The 25,774-nt window shown below is 45.6% G+C and overlaps 1 protein-coding gene and 1 non-coding gene across 2 annotated transcripts in view; one reads left to right on the top strand and one right to left on the bottom strand.

The window, feature by feature from the left end:
- The window catches only part of ABCC4 (ATP binding cassette subfamily C member 4), a 220,749-nt gene that overhangs the window by 13,154 nt on the left and 181,821 nt on the right, over window positions 1-25,774 (top strand). The gene's annotated exons all lie outside the window — the stretch shown is intronic.
- On the bottom strand, window positions 2,658-2,730 carry TRNAK-CUU (transfer RNA lysine (anticodon CUU)). Its single transcript has one exon. It is a non-coding gene; the product is annotated as a tRNA-Lys (tRNA).

The raw sequence follows: 25,774 nt of genomic DNA, 5'->3' as shown, positions 1-25,774 counted from the left end.
TTGAAAATTATAAGGTGGTGTTGCTACATCTGCCAGGAGTCTTCTGGAAAGCAGTTTCTCAGCAGAGCAGTGCGGCCAGGACTGCCCAAGTCAACTTCTGGCAGCTTCCCTCTTTCATTAACAGCGCCAGTGCCTTGATCTTGGACTTCTAGCTGGCAAAGCTGTGAGAGAATAAATTTCTCTTGTCTAAGTCACCCTGTGTGTGGTACTTTGGTAGCCTGAGCACATGAGCAACTCCCATTTCCCATGGAGGGCTTGGTTGGAATTAGTGCCACTGGTCATTGATCAGAGCTGCTTTGTATTGTGGTAGTTTGTCCCGTTAGACTGGACTCACCAAGGATTCTGACCTCACAAGCCTTACCCTCTATTCCATCTGCTTATTATAGACCTGCCCTCACATATTTTTTTGAGTTGAATTCAGGTATAATTCCTAAGCCTTCAAACATACATGTAGCTAATCTTCATAAACCCTTTGAGTGCTGTACTTGGGAGGGGAGAGTGCATTCTGCCCCTGGACAGGCAGGCTGGGCATTGCAAGTATAATTTATTGCTCTAGAAATTAGATTACTCATTGTTGCTGTTAGTTCCCCCAGCACGAGGTGGGGACATCTTTGGCATAAGGCTATCCAGTGTAAGCTCTTCTGTTCTTTTGGGCTATGAGGTAACTCAGACTCATGCTCTAAACTTTCTCTTTTTCATCTACATGAAAGTTTCCCCAATAATTTTGCTTTGGGGAAAACCCCATACAAGACCGTAGTGTATCTGATATTAATAGTCGAAAAAAGATGGCTCTATTGTTCTCAGGCAAACTCAAAATCCTTTCTTCTCCCGCCTTAGAATATGATGTAGTCCTAGTTTTTCCTTCAACAAATATTTTAAAGAGTAGTCCCTTTGAGCAAGCCAAATTAGGATTCCTCTTCTCCCTCCCTCCTCCCTCCCTTACTCTCTTGAGTGGATTTTGGTCATCTCTGCGAGGAGCCACTCAGAAAGTAAATTGAAGTCTTTTGAAGGGAAATTCCAGCCCCTTCATGGGGAGGGATTCCTATAAGGGGGAGACACATTTTCTAAGAAACCCTTTCCAGGAAGGATGAGGTGCAGCAGGAAGGAATCCCACAGAGCAGCCAACTCAAACACAGAAAGGGAATTAGCTGCCTTTGATTTCTGGGAACTGGCCGTTTTATTTAGGGCAGAGCAAAGTGAGTAACGAGCAGCTACCGCTGAATGCGAGTTGTGCAAAAGGTGGTCTATGCGGTGGGGGAGGGCTGTGTTGGAGAGATTGAACTCAGCCTGCAAACTGCAGGTGAACTCGAGGCCGGCTGAGCCAGCTGACCCTCTGGGAAAGTCTGATGACTCTGAGAAGCTGGTGACAGGCGAACAGGGGAGGCCCAGGCAGGTTGAAGAAAACGCTGCGCAGGGTCACGCAGACAGAGCCGCTGTGGTTTAAGCCACTGTGCGGTTTCCTCCGTCTCAAATGTTTAGGCTAAGTTCCTGGCAAGGATTTCAAGGCCCTAAGAGGTGCACATGAGCACCGCTGCAGCGCCCCGTGTGCGGAAGGACCCGCGGCGCCGAGCGTGGTGGAGACCGTGGACCTGAGTGAGGCCGCTGAGTCCTGCCTTCCGGGGGGCAGGAAGCATGCAGTGCCGCCGCTGGCCTGAGGTCTTACTCCACGCTTCCGGACGCTTCTGTGCTCCCTCCCTCGGGCCTCTTTCTGCCTCCTGGTCCTGCCTTCTCCGGTGTTCTCTGCTTTATTTTTCTCTCTGCTCCCCTCCCCTCCGTCCTCAGAAAGTTGGCCCCGTCTACTGAGCTCCACGGAAATCCATGTGCAGTGATGCTGGGTGATCTTTGAAGGTGGGGACTGCGAGTTACCAGGGGACCTCGCCCCGCCCGTCTCCATCCCCCTCTCAGCTGCCCTCGCTCTCCGAAGCAAGAGGCAGTGTCTCCTCGCATCCTCTGCACAGCCACTCTGAGCGCTCCAGGACCCGCGGGGGCTTTGCGGAATACTTTCCAACCTTAAGCAAATTCCGGTAATGCCAGGTGCAATGCTACCGCAACCGTGGTTAACGTTTGTAAAAGCCCGGCCAAGGGTAGCCGCGTTCTTTGCCTCCAGATGAGGAAACCGAGGCGCGGAGAGGTTAAACAATTTTGTGCCCAAAGCAACACAACTTTGTAAATGGGGAGGGGTTGGTATTGTCTCAGTTTCAGATGTTGCAAGTCCGGTGCCAGAGGTCCTTGGAAGGCAGAGGAGGAAGACTTACACTGAGCTTCGGGAGCTGCTGTGATCTCAGACTAGAACCAGGTGGTGCTTGGAAAACTACATTTTATCTCAGTTTGTGCAGAAATTCCCTTTTTTTAAATCCCTTAAGAAGTGCACCTCCAAAAGCATATCGCACTACAAATGATGGCTTCGTGGCTAGGTTTAGCAGTCTGGTGTTTATGTCCGAGTCCCATCTTTATTTCTGAAGTATCACCTGATTCCCGATGGACTTCAGCATTTGGCTTGATTGTAGACAAAAGGGTTTGTGTTCTTCATATCCTGCTGTTCTGACAGGCCACGATCCTAGTGTTGTTGCGCTTGCATTTTTTATTTTGTTTTTGTTTTAAATTTTGTTTATTTGTTTTATTTTTTTGGCCGGGCGACACAGCTTCTGGGATATTAGTTCCCTGACCAGGGATTGAACCCAGGCCCTCGGCAGTAAGAGTGCAGAGTCTTAACCACTGGACCGCCAGGGAATTCCTGCATCTTTTTATTTTGGAAGGGAATGATTTGGTCTAGAAGCCTCCCTCCTGCTCTTCCACCCAAAAAAGGGGAAATAAACATACCTTGATTTGATACGAAATCAGATTAATAGTAAAATTTTTGATTGCCTGGGGTTGTAGAGCTGTTCTAAGTTTTTTTTTTTTTTTTTTGCGGTACGCGGGCCTGTCACTGTTGCGGCCTCTCCCGTTGCGGAGCACAGGCTTCGGACGCGCAGGCTCAGCGGCTATGGCTCATGGGCCAAGCTGCTCCGCGGCATGTGGGATCCTCCCGGACTGGGGCGCGAACCCCTGTCCCCTGCATCGGCAGGCGGGCTCTCAACCACTGCGCCACCAGGGAAGCCCTGTTCTAAGTATTTTTTTTGAATTTTATTTATTTATTTTATACAGCAGATTCTTATTAGTTACCTAATTTATACATAATAGTGTATATATGTCAATCCCAACCTCCCAATTTATCCTACCACCCCCGCTGCCCCACCCCACTTTCCCTTCTTGGTGTCCATACGTTTGTTTTCTACATCTGTGTCTCTAGTTCTGCCTTGCAAACCAGTTCATCTGTACCATTTTTCTAGATGCCACATATATGCGTTAATATACAATATTTGTTTTTCTCTTTCTGACTTAGTTCACTCTGTGTGACAGACCCTAGATCCATCCACGTCTCTACAAGTGACCCAATTTCGTTCATTTTTTATGACAGAGTACTATTCCATTGTATATATGTACCACAAATTCTTTATCCGTTCGTCTGTTGGTGGGCATTTAGGCTGCTTGCATGACCTGGCTATTGTAAACAGTGCTTCAGTGAACATTGGGGTGCATGTGTCTTCTTGAATTGTGGTTTTCTCTGGGTATATGCCCAGTAGTGGGATTGCTGGGTCATATGGTAATTCTATTTTTAGTTTTTTAAGGAACCTCCATACTGTTCTCCATAGTGGCTGTATCAGTTTACATTCCCAAAAACAGTGCAGGAGGGTTCCCTTTTCTCCACACCCTCTCCAGCATTTGCTGTTTGTAGGTTTCCTGATGATGGCCATTCTGACTGGTGTGAGGTGATACCTCATTCTAGTTTTAGTTTGCATTTCTCTAATAATTAGAGATGTTGAGCAGCTTTTCATGTGCCTCTTGGCCATCTGTATGGCTTCTTTGGAGAAATGTCTATTTAGGTCTTCTGCCCATTTTTGGATTGGGTAGTTTGTTTTTTTAATATTGAGCTGCCTGAGCTGTTTATATATTTTGGAGATTAATCCTTTGTCCGTTGATTAGTTTGCAAATATTTTCTCCCATTCTGAGGGTTGTCTTTTCATCTTGTTTAGGGTTTCCTTTGCTGTGCAAAAGTCTTTAAGTTTCATTAGGTCCTGTTTGTTTTTGTTTTATTTCCATTACTCTGCGAGGTGGGTCAAAAAAGATCTTGCTGTGATTTATGTCAAAGGACGTTCTTCCTATGTTTCCCTCTAAGACTTTTTAAAGTGTCCAGTCTTACATTTAGGTCTTTAATCCATTTTGAGTTTATTTTTGTGTATGGTGTTAGGGAGTGTTCGAATTTCATTCTTTTGCATGTAGCTGTCCAGTTTTCCCAGCACCACTTATTGAAGAGACTGTGTTTTCTCCATTGTATATTCTTGCCTCCTTTGTCATAGATTAGTTGACCATAGGTGTGTGGGTTTATCTCTGAACTTTCTATCTTGTTCCATTGATCTATGTTTCTGTTTTTCTGCTAGTACCATATTGTCTTGATTACTGTATCTTGGTAGTATAGACTGAAGTCAGGGAGTCTGATTCCTCCAGCTCCGTTTTTTTCCCTGAAGACTGCTTTGGCTATTCTCAGGGTCTTTTGTGTCTCCATACAAATTTTAAGATTTTTTGTTCTAGTTCTGTAAAGAATGCCATTGGTAGTTTGATAGAGATTGCATTGAATCTGTAGATTGCTTTCGGTAGTGTAGTCATTTTCACAATGTTGATTCTTCCAATCCAAGAGCATGGTATATCTCTTCATCTGTTGGTATCATCTTTAATTTCTTTCATCAGTGTCTTATAGTTTTCTGCATACAGGTCTTTTGTCTCTTTAGGTAGGTGTATTCCTAGCTATTTTATTCTTTTTGTTGCAGTGGTAAATGAGAGTGTTTCCTTAATTTCTCTTTCAGATTTTTCATCATTAGTGTATAGGAATGCAAGAGATTTCTGTGCATTAATTTTGTATCCTGCAACTTTACCAAATTCATTGATTAACTCTGGTAGTTTTCTGGTGGCATCTTTAGGATTCTCTATGTATAGTACCATGTCATCTGCAAACAGTGACAGTTTTACTTCTTTTCCAAGTTGTATTCCTTTTACTTCTTTTTCTTTGATTGTTGTGGCTAGGACTTTCAGAACTGTTGAATAATAGTGGTGAGAATGGACATCCTTGTCTTCTTTCTGATCTTAGAGGAAATGCTTTCAGCTTTCCACCATTGAGAATGATGTTGGTTGTGTGTTTGTCATATATGGCCTTTATTATGTTTAGGTAGGTTCCCTCTATGCCCACTTTCTGGAGAGTTTTTATCATAAATGCGTGTTGAAGTTTGTCGAAAGCTTTTTCTGAATCTATTGAGATGATCATATGGTTTTTCTTCTTCATTTTAATATGGTGTATCACATTGATTGATTTGTGTGTATTGAAGAATCCTTGCATCCCTGGGATAAATCTCACTTGATCATGGTGTATGATTCTTTTAATGTGTTGTTGGATTCTGTTTGCTAGTATTTGGTTTACGATTTTTGCATCTATGTTCATCAGTGATATTGGCCTCTAATTTTCTTTTTAATAGTATCTTTGTCTGGTTTTGGTATCAGGGTGATGGTGGCCTCATAGAATGAGTTTGGGAGTGTTCCTTCTTCTGCAATTTTTTGGAAGAGTTGGAGAAGGATGGGTGTTAACTCTTCTCTAAATGTTTGATAGAATTCACTTGTGAAGCCATCTGGTCCTGGACTTTTGTTTGTTGGAAGATGTTTAATCACAGTTTCAATTTCATTACTTTTGATTGGTCTGTTCATATTTTGTATCTTTCTGGTTCAGTCTTGGAAGGTTATACCTTTCTAAGAATTTGCCCATTTCTTCCAGGTTGTCCATTTTATTGGCATAGAGTTGCTTGTGGTAGTCTCTTAGGATGCTTTGTATTTCTGCGGTGTCTATTGTAACTTCTCCTTTTTCATTTCTAATTTTATTGATTTGAGTCCTCTCCTTTTTCTTTGAGTCTGGCGAAAGGTTTATCAATTTGACTCTTCTCAAAGAGTCAGCTTTTAGTTTTATTGATCTTTACAATCATTTCCTTCATTTCTTTTTCATTTATTTCTGCTCTGATCTTTATGATTCTTTCCTTCTGCTAACTTTGGGTTTTGTTAGTTCTTCTTTCTTTAGTTCCTTTAGGTGTAAGTTTAGATTGTTTATTTGAGATTTTTCTTGTTTCTTGAGGTAGGCTTGTATCGATATAAACTTCCCTCTTAGAACTGCTTTTGCTGCATACCATAGGTTTTGGATCGTCGTGTTTTCATTGTCATTTGTCTCTAAGTATTTTTTGATTTCCTCTTTGATTTCTTCAGTGATCTCTTGGTTATTTAGTGACGTATTGTTTAGCCTCCATGTGTTTTTTACTTTTTTTCCTTGTAATTTTTTTCTAATCTTGAGGCGTTGTGGTTGGAAAAGATGCTTGATATGATTTCAATTTTCTTAAATTTACTGAGGCTTGATTTGTGACCCAAGCTGTGATCTATCCTGGAGAATGTTCCATGTGCACTTGAGATGAAAGTGTAACCTGCTGTGTTTGGATGGAATGTCCTATAAATATCAATTAAATCTATCTGGTCTATTGTGTCATTTAAAGCTTCTGTTTCCTTATTTATTTTCATTTTGGATAATCTGTCCATTGGTGTAAGTGAAGTGTTAAAGTCCCCCACTATTATTGTATTACTGTCGATTTCCTCTTTTATAGCTGTTAGCAGTTGCCTTATGTATTGAGGTGCTCGTATGTTGGGTGCATATATATTTATAATTGTTATATCTTCTTCTAGAATTGATTCCTTGATCATTATGTAGTGTCCTTCCTTGTTTCTTGTAACATTCTTTAGTTTAGAGTATATTTTATCTGAAATGAGTATTGCTATATCAGCTTTCTTTGGTTTTCCATTTGCATGGAATATCTTTTTCCATCCCCTCACTTTCAGTCTGTAAGTGTCCCTAGATCTGAAGTGGGTCTCTTGTAGAGAGCATATATATGGGTCTTGTTTTTGTATCCATTCAGTGAGCCTGTGCCTTTTGGTTGGAGCATTTAATCCATTCACATGTAAGGTAATTATTGATATTTTTGTTCATATTACCATTTTCTTAATTGTTTTGGGGTTGTTTTTGCAAGTCCTTTTCTTCTCTTGTGTTTCCCACTTAGAGAAGTTCCTTTAGCATTTGTTGTAAAGCTGGTTTGGTGGTACTGAATTCTGTTAGCTTTTGCTTGTCTGTAAAGCTTTTGATTTCTCTGTTGAATCTGAATGAGATCCTTGTCAGCTAGAGTAATCTTGGTTGTAGGTTCTTCCCTTTCATCACTTCAGCTATATCGTGCCACTCCCTTCTGGCTTGTAGAGTTTCTGCTGAGAAATCAGCTGTTAACTTTAAGGGAGTTTCCTTGTATGTTATTTGTCATTTTTCCCTTGCTGCTTTTAATAATTTTTCTTTGTCTTTAATTTTTGTCAATTTGATTACTGTGTGTCTCAGCGTGTTTCTCCTTGGGTTTATCCTGCCTGGGAGTGTCTGTGCTTCCTGGACTTGGGTGGCTATTTCCTTTCCCATGTTAGGGAAGTTTTCCACTATAATATCTTCAAATATTTTCTTGGATCCTTTCTGTTTTCTCCTTCTGGGACCTCTATAATGCGAATGTTGTTGCTTTTAATGTTGTCCCAGAGGTCTCTTAGGCTGCATTCATTTCTTTTCATTCTTTCTTCTTTATTCTGTTCTGTGGCAGTGAATTACACCATTCTGTCTTCCAGGTCACTTATCTGTTCTCCTGCCTCAGTTATCCTGCTACTGATTCCTTCTAGTATATTTTTCATTTCAGTTTTTGTATTGTTCATCTCTGTTTGTTTGTTCTTTAAGTCTTCTAGGTCTTTGTTAAACATTTCTTGCATCTTCTCGATCTTTGCCTCCATTCTTTTTCTGAGGTCCTGGATCATCTTCACTATCATTATTCTGAATTCTTTCTCTGGAAGGTTGCCTATCTCCACTTCATTTAGTTGTTTTTCTGGAGTTTTATCTTGTTCCTTCATCTGGAACATAGTCCTCTGCCTTTCCATTTTGTCTATATTTCTGTGAATGTGGTTTTCATTCCACAGGCTGCAGGGTTGTAGTTCTTCTAGCGTCTGCTGTCTGCCCTGGTGGATGAGGCTATCTAAGAGTCTTGTGCAAGCTTCCTGATGGGAGGGACTGGTGGTGGGTAGAGCTGGGTGCTGGTCTGGTGGGCAGAGCTCAGGAAAACTTTAATCTGCTTGTCTGCTGATGGGTAGGGCTGGGTTCCCTCCCTATTGGTTGTTTGGCTTGAGGTGACCCAGCACTGGAGCCTACAGGCCCTTTGGTGGGGCTAATGGCGGGCTCCGGCAGGGCTCACAGCTAGGAGTACTTCCCAGAATTTCTGCTGCCAGTGTCCTTGTCCACATGATGAGCCACAGCTGCCCCCTGCCTCTGCAGGAGACCCTCCAGCACGAGCAAGTAGGTCTGGTCTCGTCTCCTGTGGGGTCACTGCTCCTTCCCCTTTGTCCTGATGCACACACGACTTTGTGTGTGCCCTCCAAGAGTGGAGTCTCTTTCCCCCAGACCTGTCGAAGTCCTGCAATCAAATCCCGCTAGCCTTCAAAGTCTGATTCTCTAGGAATTCCTCCTCCCGTTGCCGGAGCCCCAGGTTGGAAATCCTGACCTAGGGCTCAGAACCTTCACTCCAGTGGGTGTACTTCTGTGTTATAATGGTTCCTCAGTTTGTGATTTGATTTTATTGTGATTGCGCCCCTTCTGCCGTCTCATTGTAGCTTCTCCTTTGTCTTTGGATGTGGGGTATCTTTTTTGGTGAGTTCCAGTGCCTTCCTGTCGATGATTGTCCAGCAGTTAGTTGTGATTCCAGTGCTCTTGCAAGAGGGAGTGAGCACACATCCTTCTACTCTGCCATCTTGAACCAATCTGCCTCTAAGTCTGTTTTTTAAAAAAATTTTTCTTTTCACCTGTATCGGGTGGCTCAACTCTTGGTTTTCCCAGGACGGTCCTGGTATACATCACTTATCGCATTGTAATTATTAACAGCACCCCGTTTCACTCCTAGGAGTATCTTAGGTTGGATGATAATATGATCACTCTAACGGAGCTAAGGTCATCTTCCTTAAAATGTGCCCCTCCCCCCTGCCGTGGAGTATGGGCAGGAACTGTGGACAGAGTAATGCTAATAAACTTTTTAGTATTTGCTAGACTTTTACCAAGAGTAATGATTAGTGAAAACCTATTACTATTATAATCCCCACTTGAGCGGGTATCCTCCTAAGATAACCCCTGACCTGTGATATGTACATGAGAATGATGGCTGTGAAAGCTACAGGGAGAGTATGTCCTCCTGGAGGTGGCATCTGGCAGGCTAGGTGGGTGGGCGTCTGGGTTGCCTGGTCCCAGCCGGTGGTGGGACCTGGGGGAATGTTGACAGTCTTGGGACTGGAGAGACAGTACCTAAAGGGGTCTCTTGAAGGTGTGTGCTAGTCTAGCCAGCGAACGCGCTTAGCTCCAGCAGAAAGAGCCAGCTGAATAGGAAGCCGAGGCAAGGGGGGCCCCTGAGCGGCCGGGCGCCAGGGAAGTCCTGGGTCAGGTGGAGAGGCTGGCAGGCCCCCAGATGACCCAGACCTTCACCGTCTTAGCTAGCTTAGACGATAAGCTGATTGTAGTGCTTTTGTAGTGGGTTGGGAGGAAGAGTGGGCCAAGGGCTCCGAGGGGCCTGTTGGCTCCCTGTGCCCTTGGGCTCTGCAGAGGCGGAGGAAGCTGGATTCTCAGCCCTGATGGAAGGACACTGTGTCTGAGGTGGGGCTTAGTAAGTGAGTTTGAACTCTGTGGTGACTGTACTGGCTTATCACCAGCTGTGTCATCTCGATCTTGGTCCAGTTCCAATCCGAGCCAGTCTCTTTTTTTCTTTTCTTTTTAAAATTTGGCCACGCCACTTGGCTTGTGGGACCTTAGTTCCACCACGAGGGATTGAACCCACACCCTCTGCTGTGAAAGCCCTGAGTCCCAACCACTGGACGGGCAGGGAATTCCCCAAGCCAGTTTCTTTATTTGCCGGTATAACATATTAGTATTAACCTTGTGGGGTGGATGGGAGAAGATTTTAGCCACGTTTGCTTTTGCTGCTTTCCTCTGGGACCTGCCTGAAGCCCAGCTACCTCTCCCAGGTTCCCTGATACCCTCCCTTCTACAGGACATTCTTTTATGATCTCTGCTGAATTAGAGGCAAGTACTTAGTATTTCAGGATTTTTCTGAGAGTGCTTTAGGCCTTTGGCTTCTGACTCGTTGTTCTCTTTGCTTGGAACACGACCCTGCTCGTCCTTAGAGTCCCGGTCCACACCTGGCCTCCTCGGTGAGCACGCCACCGCCCTCAGCCGTGTCTCCCTCTTTTTATTTTCTGTCTGGTCATTATTATTGTTCTGGATGTATCTTTTTTATTTGATGATCGTCCTTCTTCCCTTCCTGAATGTGAGCTCCATAAAAAAGACTGTATCTGAGGTCTAGAACCTAGAAAAGTGCCTGTTACACGATGGGACTGGAGAGACAGTACCTAAAGGGGTCTCTTGAAGGTGTGTGCTAGTCTAGCCAGCGAACGCGCTTAGCTCCAGCAGGAAGAGCCAGCTGAATAGGAAGCCGAGGCATTAATTCGAATTAATGGTATAATCCCGGTTTCCCTATAGTCCTGTTGTTGAGATTCCTGGTGAAAAAAGTGAGTTTGTGTGTTGCATCCTTTTGTATTCATAAAGGGGTTACGCATGTGCTGTGGTTTGGGGGCTGCTGCCCTGGGGATCGAGGGAGGAAGATCGCATTTGTCTCTGGCCTCTTTGGAGGGAGAAAGAGGGAGCGGCCCTTCCTCTGCTCTTGGGTTACACAGCAGGGTCCTGGGGCCCTTTCACTGTTCTTAACCCTTTGTGGGGTGTGTGTGCGGTGGTCTCTCTTACCTCTGTGCCCCCATCCTTCTGATGAAGTGCAGGTGACCTCCATGAGGGGCGGGGAGTAGAGAGGCTTGTGAGAGGGAATCAGATTCCCTTGAAAAGGGCATTCAGATCACAGGGGCTGGTTTAGGGCTGCGGGGAAACGGCACAGGCCGGAGCCAAGGTGACAGTCCATCTTAAAGTGTCTCCTGCAAAGCATTCTCTTTGCTCACAAAGCCTGCTTGTGTTGTTTTCAGTTGCTTTTTTCCCACCTCTGCAAGCTTATAGGAAACATTTTTTTTTTAAAGCAAATGGGAGAAGGTACCAAAATTATTAAGGAAGCTGTTTTAGCCTGTCCTAGGATTCGCTAGGGAGTTTCGTCTCTCACAACTTACTTCCTATCAAATAAGCCCTTTAACAGACCCCGTACAGAGGCTTTTCAGAAGATGTTTTTGTTCTTTCTGAATATGCAGCTATTCAAGCTGAGGGTTGGTATGTTCATAATTGACCTAATGCTTCAAAGAATGAACTGGTTTAGCTGGAATTTTCCTAAAGTCTGTCCTAGTGACTTAGTATTGCCCAGATAGAAAGTGTATAATTTATAATTAGCTTTTCCCCCTTAACTCTGAGTAATAGGCAGAAAGCCTGTTACATTTTAAATTGGGTTGTCATGTTGGACAGCTCTTCTCAGTGTTATGTAAAGAACCCCACATTCCAGGTCTGGATTTTTGAGAGCTCAGAGCTCTAAACAGTTGCCTAGAAGAAAGATGGACAGAATAGTCATAAAGAAGGAGTGACTTGGTGCGGAAGAGTGGTTTTATGTTCAAAGCCAGCGTGGGCACTGGGGATTTTTCCATCACGCCTTCTGCCTCAGGGCTGTTGGGCCTTCTATGTTTTGTTTGTGGAGCTTAAGGAATCTCTCAGTTATTAGCTCATGGATAGTTACCAGAAATATGAACTCAAGGACTTCTCTGGTGGCGCAGTGGTTAAAAATCCGCCTGCCAATGCAGGGGACACGGGTGCAAGCCCTGGTCTGGGAAGATCCCACATGCCGCAGAGCAGCTAAGCCCGTGCACCACAACTACTGAGCCTGCGCTCTAGAGCCTGCAAGTTAAAACTGCTGAGCCTGCGAGCCACAACTACTGAGTCCACGGCACCTAGAGCCCGTGCTCTGCAACAAGAGAAGTCACCTCAGTGAGAAGCCTGCACACTGCAATGAAGAGTAGCCCCTGCTCACTGCAACTAGAGAAAAGCCCGCGCGCAGCAACAAAGACCCAACACAGCCATAAATAAATAAATAAAAAGTGATGTGTGGTCTCTACGCACTTATTAAAAAAAAAAGAAATATGAACTCAAATCATTGCTTTTTTTTTTTAACCCTTTACCTTTTCTTCTAATCATGTAGGGTGGTGACATAAAAATGAAATGAAAAAATAGGCTCACCTACTTTATTAGTTTTTCTGTTTACTTGGAGTAAAATCATAGCTGTGTCGTCAACTGCCCTTCCTCTTCAAACCTCATACCATTTGCCAAGAGATAATCGTGAATTGTAGGGCAACCTAGACCAGGGGTGGAAGTCTCTGTCAGAGTGTTCCTGCGGGGCCTTAAATATTTAAAAATTAGTCACCTTGCTGTGTGATGATATAGAAGAACCTGATGGCCAGGCCCGAGGAGAAAAAAGTTTGGGCAGAAACATGAAGAGCTGAAGCAGATTGTTAAGAAAATCCTGGAACCAGCTGCAAGAGGCATTGGAGAGAACAGGAGGGTCAGTGGTGCTGCACCAAAGTCTTAGGGTCCTCAGCTCGCTCAGTGGAACAGAAGGAAACGCGCCAAATGCCGCCTCGCTGAACATCGTGAGTTTAATTTTAACTTTCTTTATTTTCGATGACATCCTCTGGGGAGTTGAAGGCACAACTGAGTCTGATCGGTGGGCCTGAAGAGTCATGACCCCAAGGGGAGGGACCAGGAAGAAAAGGAAGCAATAACAGAGGTCGCTCCTCAGGACGTCACACCTAGGCCAAGTTGACAGAGCTGCAGTGAGGCTGGGCAAGATGGAATTGCACCCTGAAATTCACATCAGCGTTGAAGGGAGCCCTAGACTGTCAATGCTGAAAGAATCATCAGAAAAAGAGAATGTCTAAACATTAGAACTGTGCTGTGTGGAGACTTCGGGAAAAAAAAGTCTGGAAGTTTTGGGGAGATTCCAAATAAATAGGAATCTTGTTCTGAATAAATTGTTTTTGAGTTAGAGATAAATGATTGCAATAGATGCATCTTCCTGATTTTTTTGGGTGGCAAAGTATCTGTTTTTCTTGTCCTTTTGGGGGACATAAAATAAATGCGGTCACAAATTAGGCATATGTGTGTTTTTGTGTTAAGTAGCAAGTATTTAGGTTTGCCCAGAACATACTTTGCATTATATATATTAGATGCTTTGGGGAAATGAAAACCGTAAAGACAGCCTGTGGCCTCGTGGGGCCACTGAAAGTAGAGGGGATTGATTTAGATTTCATGTTTGACTGTGAAATTTGTGGCAATTTCAGCAGTGCCAGGCTGTAAGGTGCTTTCTTCCCTGGCTGTGAAATGTTTTTCCTAAGTACATAAACATTATAACTTAGATGCCCTGAACTCTAGAATGTTTTTCCCAAGGAAGTTGTCTCGGGTCCCTGAGATTAAGCAGCCTGCGCCTCTTTTGAGTTCATCCAATAATTTAGATTTCTCATGAATTCCCCCTCAGATGGCTTTTTCTTAGAGTTAGTGGGCAGAGGCTTGCGATGGGAGTTCTTGGGGCGTGAGGGGGGAGGATCGGGGCTTCCTAGAGATGTTCAGCCTGTTTCCCAGGCTTTGGTTTCATGGTGATTGCAGGCTGAGGGAATCCTATTCCCCTCTTCTGGTTTCATGCAAAGCCATGTCACACTGTGTGCCCTGATACATTGTGTGCCAATGTCTGTTACGTGCATAGCAAAAGAACACGAAGTTAGGTAAACTTCTCCCTAAACCCAAGAAGGTTCCACTGCAAAACAGAGCGTCTCAAAGTATCACGGGGTTACTGCCAAGTTCTCATCTGCTTCTTGCAAATTTTGGACAAACACAGTGTACAAAAGGTTACAAAACCTTTATAAACACCGGACTGCTAGTATGTTGAGGGCTGAGGTGATGCAAATATTTGCCGAGATTTTATATAGACAAATAGTCTGTTAACGATAGCTGTGGTCTCAGGGAGTAAACAATTTCTACATGGACTTGTGCGTAAGAACAGGAGTTCTGGTGGGCCCTGTGTGTGAACCCAAGGCCCACGTGTGACCTTCTTGTCCTCTTGTCCTCTTCTGCCAGGCCAGCTGTCGCTGTTCGTGTGCTGTGGAGATCCCACTGTTGACAGCGCTGTCCTCTGACTCGGGGTGGCAGATACTGTTTTTAATAGAACCCAGGCAACTTGTATCACGTTACACATACTAAAGTAATCTGTCTGCAGCTGTCTCTGGATTCATTTGCCAGCTGCACTTTGAGACCGGAGTTAATCATAGGTCAGAGTTAAACTTTGTCATGGGTCAGGAGAGAAAGGCCAGCTGGCTATTCCTGGTCGGGTCTTTTCTGGTGTGTCTTCTGCTGCTCATCACTTGGCTGCCGTCTCTGAGTCATCAGAAATGAGAGCCTCTTTGGTGGGTGTCTGCCTAGAGCCTCGCTGGTCTGCAGACCAGCAGTATTGCCATCACCTGGAGCTGGGGAGAAACATAGTCTCAGGTCCTGCCACAGACTTAGTGAATCGGAATTTGTGTTTGACCAGGATCTCCAGGTGATTCGAATGCATGGGTCTAGGCCAGGCTCCTGTTGTCTTCTGCTTTGTCGAGGCTGGGTTGCTACCTCATCCAGGTTCTGGTGGTGGAAGAGGAGAGCGTGGAGGAGGTGTGCTCATGGTTTTAAGGCCTGGATCCTGCGTGTGAGTGGCACACAGCCCTTCTCCTGTCTCCCGTGCCACACCATCTCCCCTAACTGCAGGGGGGGCTAGGAAATAGTCTGAACATGTGCCAGGAATAAGAGAAGGAAGGATCAGCTCACGAATGGGCCAAGTGATGTATTAGGTGAGCTACGCTGTGGATGGAGTTCAGCTGTTAATATTATTCCCACCTTTCCTTTTGTTACTCCTTTATTCTTTTTCATTAATTAAAATATTTAAAAAGTATACTCATTGCTGATTAGAGAAAAAGATATTAATTTTATTTCTAACCACAGATAACACCAGTATTAATTGTTGGGTGACTCACTTTTATAGAGAAAATAACCCAACATCTAAGACCTATGTACAGATGTGGATTTACCCTCAGTCTTCCTTTTCTCTCATGATGGAAAATGACAAGCATATACAAAAGTAGAAGGAGTTGCATGATGAACCCCTGAGCACTCATCTGTAAGTGTCAACAAGTGTACCACCTCATGGCTAATCTTGCCTCGACTCACTTCATGTGCTGGATGTGAAGTGTCCGTTTTTTTGCATGTCTGATGAGTGAAGAATGGTGTTATGGGCTGAATTGTGTCCCTGCAAAACTTATGTGTTGAAACCCCAGTGCCCAGTACATCAGAAAGTGACTGTATTTGGACATTGAGCCTTTAAAGAGTTGATTAAGCGAAAATTAAGACATTAGGGTGGGCCCTAACCCAATATGACTGGTGTCCTTGTAAGAAGAGAAAAATCGGACACTGAGAGAGACGCTGGGGATGCACATACACACAGAGGAAAAGGGCCTATGAGGAGACACAGAAGGTGGCCGGCCATCTGCAAGCCCAGGAGAGAGACCTCAGAGGAGACCAACCCTGCTGACACCTTGATCTTGGACTTTTAGCCTCCAGAAATGTGAGAAATTTCCGTTGTTTAAGCCACCCAGTCTGTGGCATTTTGTTGTAGCAGCCCTAGCAAACTAATACAAATAATATACCATTGCTCTTTCCTTTTTTTTTTAAAAGGAAGAGCACCAAAACCCACTCTTCTTAATGTCACTGTATATATTTGTTATGTAATTTTCACAGGTCTTTGTAGGAAAGTGTCAGTATGATTATATATACACATACACACCTGTTAAATTATCTATTGAAATCACATTGTACATCTTCTCACTTCACAATTTTTTTACTCTTTGTGTCATACAACAGGCACAGAATATTATATAAACAAAGGCATAGCTTTAGAGAACTATTGTAGAGTTAACGCCCTGTAACCACCATCCAGATTATGAAATAAGGTTCTGCCAGCTTCCCCATCCACCTTCAAGTATCCTGTCCCAGTCATAAGCCCTTCCCTTTCCTCAAAAAGAATTAAAGGTTTTAGAGGTCCAGTGGTTTTAGGATATTCTATGCTATCCTTTCTAAAGGAAAAGGATGGGACACTTTTCCACTTTCAGATATGGATAAAACACCATACTCTGCAGTATGAGATCTACCCTCCAAAGCAGCCACCAAGATGGTACAATAAAGAAGTATGGGGGCATTAGGGCCCCATGGGGTGAACCTTAACCAATGAAAAATGGGGACTCGTAAGGAGCTGGGCAGGTAAATTCTTCCCCCTTTCTCTAATGTAACCTCTCAGAAACATGATTTCTCTTTGCAGCACTGCCAGAGAAATACATGCTAAACAAAAAAGCCAACTGAGAATGCTGTCAGTCTTTTTTATCCAGAGCTCATTGTGAAGCAGTAGCCAGTGCTAGGATGCATCACACTGTGATGCACTGCATCTCCCCGACCTCAGTTTTTCCTTTTCACTAATCCCTATGGTCCTGAACTGGCATCTTTTGAATAAATTGTTAGCACCTCAAAAAAAAAAAAAAGAATTAAAGGTCAACTTCAAACTCTTCAGTGTCTATTTCTTTTAAATCTTCATCGGTATACCTGTATTGTATTCATTTTTTTAGAGTTTCAATTAGTCTGCATACTCTGATGGGTTCACATTCTGCTTCCTTTTTTTTTTTTTTTTTTTTTTTTTTGTGGTACATGGGCCTCTCACTGCTGTGGCCTCTCCCGTTGCGGAGCACAGGCTCCGGACGCACAGGCTCAGTGGCCATGGCTCACGGGCCCAGCCACTCCGCGGCACGTGGGATCCTCCCGGACCGGGGCACGAACCCGTGTCTCCTGCATTGGCAGGCAGACTCCCAACCACTGTGCCACCAGGGAAGCCCCTTGGCTACTTTTTTAAGGTAGTATTTTGAGTGTAATCATCATCTCTGGCCTGATTCTTTAATTCTGAGCCATGTAATCATTCATCCTTCTCTGCCCCAGGTACTGGACTACGCACTGGGGAGAGAAAGTGCTGGCCTTCTCTCCCAAGCTTTACAATTTAGCTCTGTGGAGTACATTTCTTTTCTTTCTGGCTGCGCCGCACAGCATGGGGGTCTTAGTTCCCTGACTAGGGATCAAACCTGCGCCCCCTGCAGAGGAAGCACAGGGTCTTCACCACTGGACCGCCAGGGAAGTCCCTGGAGTACATTTCTAAAAGTTAAATTTCTGAGGCAAAGGATACACTGGCTTTGTATTAAACACATCTGGGTTTTTTGTTGTTGTTTTTTAAATTTTATTTATTTATTTTTTGGCTGCATTGGGTCTTCGTTGCGGTGCACGGGTTTCTCATTGCGGTGGCTTCTCTTGTGGAGCATGGGCTCTAGGCACGAGGGCTTCAATAGTTGTGGCTCGCAGGATCTAGAGCGCAGGCTCAGTAGTTGTGGTGCACGGGCTTAGTTGCTCCACAGCATGTGGATCTTCCCGGACCAGGGATCGAACCCACGTCCCCTGCATTGGCAGGCGGATTCTTAACCACTGCACCACCGGGGAAGTCCCTACATCTGGGTTGTTTTAAAGGAAAATTGGATCAATTTGAAATAAGCCAATCCTGTAATTGTGTCTGTGTTGACCTGGCCAAACTGGAAGGAAAAATGAAATTGGGTCTGGCATGGCACCTCTGTGTTTTTCTGATTCCCACCAAGGTTGATGTTTCCCCAGCACTGTTTACTGTTGGGTTTCCTGAACAGGTTGACTGTTTATCGCTAATGCCCTTACGTGTGAGGCAGGGCCAGGTTCTCTCCTCACAGGTGTCCCTGACTTGAGTCCTACCCTCTTCACACTGGCATGGCCCCAGGTGCTCGTAATCTGTCCACTGACAGCCCTTCTCCTACCTCGTTCCAGTTGCTGCTGTCAATTTCCACAGCTGCCTGGAGCCTCAGACCTGTTCCACTTCTGAGCCAGCGGTCAGTGGTGGCCGGAGTGGCGGGCGTGAGGGGACACCAGTGACAGGGGCCCGTGCATTCCCATTCAGTAGCTGGTCTGCTAGGCAGTATCCTAAATCCTTGCTTCCCCGTCCTTCCCTCAGGCATCCACCACAGCTAGATTCTAGGGGGAGGGAGGGATCTTTGACCTACCCTTTTGCAAGGTTCCTCAGGCCGGGTATCCCAAAGCCTGAGTTTTTGGTTCTAGTTCAATCATTTAACCGACCTTGCCATCTTAGGCCAGTTTCCCTCTCTGGGGCTCATGGGCTGTACTAGATTTTCCAAAGTGTGTTCTAGCTCTCATCCCCTATGATCCAACAATCATTTACCACCGCCAGTCTTTCCTGGAAGGGTAATTCTCCACGCAGTTCCAGACCAAATCCACGAGGAATGCTTGCTGAAAATGCAGATTCTTCGTCTCTGCCCCAGATTTGGGGAGTCAGAACCCTGGTGAGTGGGGTCTGTTTATTTTTAACGAGCTTCTCAGGTGATTTCATTACAGAATAAAATGAGAGAAGTCTGTCCTAGAGTTAGATAGAGCCCGTGCCCACCGGGCAAGAGGAGGGAGCTCTTAAAACATTCCTAGTCTCTTCTTTCCGTGTTGGCAGAAATGTTCATAGTGACAGCAATGGGCTGGTGGGCACTAGGTCTAGGACTGTAGTTGTGTATTAACTGCGGGGAGGACAGAGAGGCTGTGGGAGAAGGAGGTGGTCAGAGCAGAGGAGCCAGTTGGTGGGGGGACCTCTCGGCCAGCAGAAGCTAAGCATGTGTCGTCCTGAGATGTGAGCTGATGATGTGGAATCTTAAGCTCTAGGGCAGAGTTCTGCACTGAGTTCTGACACCAACTCCCAGGAGTTGACCCAGACCGCACAGGTGAAGGGCCTCGTCCTCCACAAGACTGCCCTCCCTCCCTTCAGACGCCAGCTCCCAGTCCGGGGCTCCCCAGGCCACCCTCACTTTTGACCCACTGGCTACAAATTAAAGGATTCGCACAACCCCCTCCCATTCAATAATTCATTAGAACAACACACAGAACACAATTGCTTATTATGGCAAACAGATTCAAATTGGAACCAGTCAAAGGGAGGGTCACACAGGGTGAGGTCTCAGAGGGTCCCAAACTCTAGGCTTCCTTCCTTGTCTTATCCCTGCGGAGGCAGGACATGTCACCCTCGCAGCACATCGGTGTGCGATGGTAGAGTATGGCCAACCAGGAAATCTCCCCCAAGCTTTGGTGTCCAGAGTTCCTATTGGGGTTTCATTATGTAGGCATCATGGATTGGACCATTGGCCATGTGACTGATCTCATCTTCAGACCCCCCTCTACAGAGGTCAGGCTGAAAGCATGGACTCACAGGCCCGACCTTCTAATCCCACGGTTAGTCTTCTGGTGTGGCTACTCCCCATCCTGAGTCCTCATTAGCATGACCTTTAGGAGCCAGCCATGAGTCACCTTGTCAGCATAAACAGTCAGAGCCCACACACTGTGACTTGGGAAATTCCATGGGTTTAGAGGAGTGAGGGTAAGTAGCAGCCAGTCTTTTTTTTTTTTTCCTTCCCAGCTTTACTGAGGTCAGTCGACAAAACTGTAGGATATTTGGAGTTTACGATGCGATGAGTTGATATATGTATGCATTGTGGAAAGATTCCTCCCATCAAATTAAGTATACATCCATCATCTCACGGACACCTTTTTTTTGGGTGAAAACATTTAAGTTCTATCTTAGCAAATTTCAGTTGGACAATACAGTGTTATCAAATATAGTCACCATGTTTTATATTGGATTCTCAGACCTTATTCATCTTAGAGCTGAAAGTATGTACCCTTTTACCAACCTTTCCCTTTTTATCCCCAGGCTCCTGGCAACTACTTTTCTTTTGTTTCTATAAGTTTGACTTTAAAAAAAGATTCTGCATATAGATGATATCATGCAGTATTTGTCTTTCTCTCTCTTTCACAAAGAAAGCACAAAGTTCACAAAGTTGTCACAAATGACAGGATTCCCTTCTTTTTTAAGGCTGAAGAATATTCCATTGTGTTATGTGTGTGTGTATGTATGTGTGTGTGTGTGTGTGTGTGTGTGTGTGTATACATATGCTTATGTACATATACATATCACAGTTTATTTATCCATTCATTTGTTGGACAGGTAGGTTGTTTCCTTACCTTGACTACTGTGAATAATGCTGCAGTGAACATGGGAGTACAGGTATCTCTTTGAGATAAAGATTTCATTTCCTTTGGATATATACCCAAAAGTAGAATTGCTAGACTGTGTGGTAGTTCTGTTTTTAACCTTTTGAGGAATCTCCGTACTGTTTTCCATAGTGGCTGCACCAACTTACCTTCCCACCTACTGTGTATGAGGGTTCCCTTTTCTTTACATCATCTCCGACACTTGTTATTTCTTGTCTTTTTGATGATAGCCATTCTAACTGATGTGAGGTGATACCTCAGTGTGGTTTTGATTTGTATTTCCCTAATGATTGGTGATGTTGAGCATCTTTTCATGTGTCTGTTGGCCATCTTTATGCCTTCTTTGGAAAAAATGTCCATTCCGATCTTCTGCTGTTTTTTAATCAGTTTTATTTTTTTGTGAAGAGGTATGAGTCCTTTATATAGTTTGGATATTAGCCCCTTGTTGGATACGTGATTTGCAAATATCTTATATTCAGTAGGTTGCCTTTTCATTTTGGTGATGGGTTCCTTTGCTGTGCAGAAGCCTTCTAGTCCCATTTGTTTATTTTTGCTTTTGTTTCCCTTGCCTTTGGAGTCAGATCCACAAGAACATTGTTAAGACTGATGTCAGATAGGTTACTGTCTATATTTTCTTCTAGGAATTTTATGGTTTCAGATCTTACATTCAAGTCTTTAATCCATTTTGAGTTAACTTTAGTGTGTGTGGTGTAAGATAATGGTCTAGTTTCATTCTTTTTTTTTTTTTAATAAATTTATTTACTTATGGCTGTGTTGGGTGTTCGTTGCGGTGTACGGGCTTTCTCTAGTTGCGGTGAGCAGGGGCTACTCTTCATTGCGGTGCGCGGGCTTGTCATTGCTGTGGCTTCTCTTGTTGTGGAGCATGGGCTCTAGAGCGCAGGCTTCAGTAGTTGTGGCACACAGGCTTAGTTGCCCCGCGGCATGTGGGATCTTCCCGGACCAGGGCTCGAACCCGTGTCCCCTGCACTGGCAGGCGGATTCTTAACCACTGCGACACTAAGGAAGCCCAGGGTTGGGACTGTTGATGTAAATACAGACAAGGTGTGCCAAAGCATGCTCTATGGCAGGTTCTCAGGCTGCAGCCGGCGTCAACATCGCCTGGAAGACTTGGTACAGTATAGCTTGCTGGGCCACACAGAGTATTTTTCATAGGGCAGGGTTGGGGCCGAGAATTTGCGTTTCTAACGAGTTGCAGGATGTTAATGTTGCTGCAATGGGGACCACAGTTTGAGAACCTGTGCTGTATAGAAGATGGGTAAGCTGGGGGATTGATCCCTTAGCCCTACTTCGTCCTACATTGACCTGCAAAAAAGCCAAGAAGCAGATCCTATGCATAGCTCACAACCACAGTTTCCACATCATATTGTAATTCTTTGTTAACATAGATCCCTTGCTCCCAGACGGAGCTGCTCAAGGACAATTGAACCAGCGAATACAGGAATGTGTTTCAACCATAACCCTTGACTCGGTGGCTAAGGACTGCTGCCAGTGTGCTGTGCTACTCTCTGGGGCCAACCTTTGAAGTAGAGTTCTGTGCCTTTTCCAGAAGGACAGATTAGGGCAGTGGTTCTGATCTAGGAGATTTTGCTACCAAAATGTCATTTTAGGTTGTCACAACTTAGGGCGAAGAGATGCTACTGGCATCTTGAGGAAGGAGTCCAGGGATGCTGCAAACTCTCCTACAAAGCACAGAAGAGCCACCTGTGACGAGGAAGCATGCAGCCTGAAATGTCAGCACTGCTGAGCTTAAGCAATCCTGCCAGGGCTTCCCTGGTGGCGCAGTGGTTGGGAGTCCGCCTGCCGATGCGGGGGACATGGGTTCGTGCTCCGGTCCGGGAAGATCCCACGTGCCGCGGAGCGGCTGGGCCCGTGAGCCATGGCCGCTGAGCCTGCGCGTCCGGAGCCTGTGCTCCGCAACGGGAGAGGCCACAGCGGTGAGACGCCCCGCGTATCGCAAAACAAAAACAAACAAACAAAAAAGAAATCCTGCCATAGGGGCAAATCCTGCCAGTGCCGTAGGGTGGGTCTTACTGTGAGATCTGTCTGCGTGCCTCTCATTTGTCCCTCACCTCAGTCCCTGCTCTTGGACTTTCTGACCCAGGTCACCCTGCTTCCTTACACCCCCTGTGTCAGCAGCCCTGCCCAGGCTGGGTCATGGAAGCCTCCAGTAATCAGGGAGCACTAAACAATGATTAATAATTTGCCACAGCTAAAAGCGCTTTCAAATGCATTATTCTTTCAACAATAAATGACTTATTTGAGTGGGGTGAGGGCACTTGTTGAATGATTAACTGACCTCAGCTGACCTTTGCATTCCCCTTCTCCTAGAGAAATTTAGAGAGGGTTGTGTGAGTGTGTTCTTTGCTGCGGCTCCTCCACCAGCAAGTTGTTCATTTATTTATTCAGCAGAGTTTTGAGTGACTCACTCTGTGCCGGGCCCAGTGAACCACCACGGAAAGACTGGGTCCTACCTGCATGGAGCTCTTGCATGGAGGACAAAATAAATAAGTGGATTATTTTTTCTCTCAACAAATAGAATGTAGTAAATGGGTAAAGAAAGTTGGAAGGAGGAAGTAGAGAATCTGGATTTGCTTTTTTAGACAAGGCAGTCCAGGCCTTTCTGTGGAGGCAACAATTAGCCTGAGACCTGGAAGAGAAAAGGTGTAATGATGGGGGAAAGTGAGCAAGTGGATCTGTCTGTTCCCAACAGAGGGAACAGCAGTCAGGAGCAGGGCAGGTTCTCGGAAGCACAGCACAGCCGCATGGCTGGAACGCTGAGCAGAGGTGCTGGACGGGATATGGGGTGGTGAGCTGGGAGGGGCCCATCATGAGTTGCACTCGGTCAGGACCGTAGGTGTAATTCTAGTGCAGGAGGACAGCATGCTCTTGTACTTTTTTTTTTTTTTGCGGTACGTGGGCCTCTCACCGCTGTGGCCTCTCCCGTTGCGGAGCACAGGCTCCGGACGCGCAGGCTCAGCGGCCATGGCTCACGGGCCCAGCCGCTCCGCGGCATGTGGGATCCTCCCGGACTGGGGCATGAACCCGTGTCCCCTGCATCGGCAGGCGGACTCCCAACCACTGCGCCACCAGGGAAGCCCTGCTCTTGTACTTTGAAGACAGCATTCTGGCTTCTCTGTAGAAAGATCATAGGGAAACCAAGGGTGGAAGCAGGCAGTACAGATTGCAGGCTCTTGAAGCTCTGAGAACCGATGGCGGCTTGGGGCTTCGGTCTCCGGACGATGGTGGTGGGAGGGTGACAAAAGATGCCAAGTGGTTGGGGCCAGGCTGCATTTTGGAGGAAGCAGCTGTGGGACTAGTTGGCGGGTTGGCTGCGGGGGTGAGGGGAAGGGAGGCATCAAGGGTAGTGACCACCAGGTTTCTGGTTTGAGCAGTGCGTCTGTGAGGTTGACATTTACAGAGAGAATGGGAAGAGCAACTTTGGTGGGGAAGTCAGGAGTCCCATCTTGGACTCATAAGTGGAGATGCCTGTTAGCCATCTACGAGGAGAGGACAAGAAGGCACTTAGCCACAGGGGTTTGGGGGAGTGGCCTCTGTCAGAGAGTGCAGGGAGCTGCTTTGGCTAACATTTCGACACTTCTTAGTGTCTCCTTCAGCCTCTCCTCTTGGGGGCCTTGGGGAACAGAGCTGAAAAAGCAATGGCTTCATTCACAGATACACTTCCTCAACATCAAGTGGGTACAGCTTCCCAATAATGGAGCCTCAGTTCTGTCTTCTAGCCCCATCCCTGCCTACTGTAAACACTGCCCGACACCTATAGAGGCCATGACACGTCTTTGCCAGTTGTTCTCTTCATTCAGTGTTGAGTTTTTTTTTTTTTTAAGCATGCTCCACAGTTTAATAAAACTTGCCAGGAAGATGCGCCAGTGTTTCTGTGGCTTTGTGCACTCCCGGGGCATCCGTGAGCCCTCCTGGGAGTGTGGGGTTCCCTTGGTCCGGTCAGGCACATGGCTCCGTGGGGCATTGGCCTTTACAGCATAAGTACTTGTATTGTTTTGGTCGTTTTACATGTCACTTCCTTCTCACTTTATGCAAAACAAGTGACACAGGGTGGCAGCCAAGTGTGAGCTGGGGAAGGAGGAAGCCCTCCTCAGAAGGAGGTCATTTCCATGTGGCTCCGTGTTCACTGAGCTTCACTGTGTCCCAGGAACCTTGCGGGTCACGGAGTGTGCGAAGCGTCCGCGAGGCTGTCCTGCCCTTGAGGGAGCCCCAGTCTGTTGTGGAGATGACGGTGCTGAGGAAGGACCGTGTGCTCAGCGGACAGCTGTCCACACCAGTGTGGTTCAGACGTAAGATCGCAGCCCATTGGTGCAGCACGAAATCAACTTTGTGGATTTCGACTGGTGTTTCTTTCTTCTTCAAAATAAGTTTTAAAGATTGTGGTAAAATACACAACATATTTACCACCTTAACCATTGTAAAGTGTACACTTGAGTGGAATTAATGACATTACACTGCTGTGCAACCATCATCGTGGTCCACAGGATCCTTTTCATCAGTAAAACAGAAACTCTGTACCCCTCCCCCTCCCCCTCCCCTCCCCCCTCCCCTCCCCCCCTCCCCTCCCCTCCCCTCCCCTCCCCTCCCCTCCCCCCTCCCCCCTCCCCTGGTAGTCACCATTCTACTTTCTGTGTCTGTCATTTTTGACTCTTTGGATACTTCATATAAGTTGAATCATATGGTATTTGTGTGACTGGCTTATTTCACTTAGCATAATATCCTTAAGGTTCATCTATGTTATAGCCTGTGTCAGAATTTCCTTCTTTGAGACTCAGTAATATTCCAGTGTACATGTGTACCACACTTTGATTTTCCATTCATTCATCATTGCTTCCACCTTTTGGGTGCTGTGAATAATGCTCCTGTCATTATGGGTATATCATGACTGGCATTTCTCTTGCAATGAAGTAGGCTAGAATAGAAAATAGCAGGGGATGGGACTTCCCTGGTGGTCCAATGGGTGAGACTCCACACTCCCAATGCAGGGGGCCTGGGTTCTATCCCTGGTTGGGGAACTAGATCCCGCATGCATGCTGCAACTAAGAAGTCTGAATGCCGCAACTAAAGATCCCACGTGCTGCAATGAAGATACAGTGTGCCACAACTAAGACCTGGCGCAGCCTAAATAAATACTAAAAAAAAAAAGAAAAGAAAAAGAAAATATCAGGTGTACATAGTGTGGGCAGACCCAGACTACTGATGAAGCATGAGGCACAGCTTTGCAAGCTGTATGAGATGCCATATATCCTAAATTAACCTGGACGCATTGATGTTTATTTCCCATGCATCGATACACTGCGCACTCTGAAAGCATCAAGATAACTTAATAAATTCTATCAGTTCTTTAACCTT

The sequence above is a fragment of the Lagenorhynchus albirostris genome, chromosome 18 (genome assembly GCF_949774975.1).
Source record: "Lagenorhynchus albirostris chromosome 18, mLagAlb1.1, whole genome shotgun sequence".
NCBI classification, from domain to species: Eukaryota; Metazoa; Chordata; class Mammalia; order Artiodactyla; family Delphinidae; genus Lagenorhynchus; species Lagenorhynchus albirostris.
Note: the sequence above shows the minus strand (reverse complement) of the source record. Positions and strands in the feature narration are given on the sequence as shown.